The sequence below is a fragment of the Capsicum annuum genome, unplaced genomic scaffold, assembly GCF_002878395.1.
Source record: "Capsicum annuum cultivar UCD-10X-F1 unplaced genomic scaffold, UCD10Xv1.1 ctg66255, whole genome shotgun sequence".
In the NCBI taxonomy this organism is placed as follows: Eukaryota; Viridiplantae; Streptophyta; class Magnoliopsida; order Solanales; family Solanaceae; genus Capsicum; species Capsicum annuum.
In genome coordinates, this window is record NW_025875588.1 from 28 (window position 1) to 1,720 (window position 1,693).

Consider the following 1,693-nt stretch of genomic DNA (forward strand, 5'->3'; position numbering starts at 1 on the left):
ACATTATTATAGTAAAAATAAATAATAAAAAGATAAACTGAAATAAAAATTTCAAGAAAATACAAGGTAAGTAAAATATACAAAGAATTAATAATTTAGTTTTTTTTTTCTGATTTAGGACTTTTAAATCTACTAAACTGCATATTAATTTTTACCTTATTTAAAATATATATATAATTTAAGACTTTCACACCAATTAATACTCGACGGACCCTCAATCCCCAATCTGCAAGGTAAACACTATATACTATGCCAATATCTTTTGTTTTGTGACTTTTGTTGGCATTTCTTATAGTTTATTGATTTTTATCATCTTTAAATTGATTTTGTCTTTGTTTAAAAATTTAATTATTTTTTTTTGATTTAGGACTTTAAATCTACTAAACTGCTTATTAATTTTTACTTTATTTAAAATATATATAATTTAGGATTTTCAAATCAACTAATACTTGACGAACCAAAGCTTTTGATAAGATGGCTCCACCGTCCCCTTCAATCCTCAATCTGCAAGGTAAATACTATAATACTATGCCAATATCTTTTGTTTTGTAATTTTTGTCTGGCGTTTCTAATAGTTTATTGAATTTTATCATCTTTAAATTGATTTTGTCTTTGTTTAAAAATTTAATTATTTTTTTCTGATTTAGGACTTTAAAACCTACTAAACTGCTAATTAGTTTTTACCTTATTTTAAATATATATAATTTAGAACTTTCAAACTAATTAATACTCCAAAGAATCAAAGCTTTTGATCAAATGGATCCACCGTCTCCTTAAATCCCCAATCTGCAAGGTAAACACTATAATACTACGCCAATATCTTTTGTTTTGTGATTTTTGTCTGGCATTTCTAATGTTTTATTGAATTTTAACATCTTCAAATTGGTTTTGGCTTTTGTTGTACTTGCTCCTTTTGATAGATATAAAACACAAGGTTCAGTTTCCTTATTTAAGGACCCTCTATATAGAGAGAGAATCTCAACTGTTAAAAAAAATAAATATCACTGAGATTTGTTTTTTTATCTCTCGATCACTTTTTTCTTTTTTTAGTTGAGATGCTCATTAATTTTTTTTGGTTATATTTGCAAGTTTCAAGCTTTTTTGTTTTTTTCTCTGGTTTAGCTGACGTATAGTCTTGCATTGAATTAAAGAAAAGAGTTTGCATAAATTTAATATGTGTGTGTAAAGAGAGATGGAGGTCTTAATCATAATTATTTAAATTTAAATTTTTTTATTTCTTTATTTTTTGAACAGAGTTGAAGTAGAATTATGTTGAAGTTTAACGGTAAGTTTTTTCTTGATATGAATTGACTTATGATTAATTCATATTTCATGATTATTTTTTTCGTAGATTTGATTCATATATATATATATATATATATAAATTTTAATTATTTTATTTGTTTATCGTTTGGATAGAGGTTTTTGAATAGAGTTGAAGCAGAATTGTGTTGAAGTTTAATGGAAAGTTTTTTCTTCATGTGAGTTGACTTGTGATTAATTCATATTCGATGATTATTTTCTTATAGATTTGATTCTTTTATATATATATATATACTGGTTTAGTGTACGTGCGTTGCACGTGTATGTCATGACAATATTATTAACTTAAATATTATAAGTGTATGAAATTTGGTGTTCGAAATTCACATTGAAATTTGACTAATTCGGATTCGAAACATGCATGAGATCA

At 24.7% G+C, this 1,693-nt stretch overlaps 1 long non-coding RNA gene across 1 annotated transcript; it reads left to right on the forward strand.

Annotated features, from left to right (window-relative positions):
• The first annotated feature begins 300 nt into the window (after window positions 1–300).
• On the forward strand, window positions 301–1,526 carry LOC124893841. Its single transcript, XR_007050918.1, has 2 exons — window positions 301–511; window positions 1,255–1,526. It is a non-coding gene; the product is annotated as an uncharacterized LOC124893841 (long non-coding RNA).
• The last annotated feature ends 167 nt before the right edge of the window (window positions 1,527–1,693 follow it).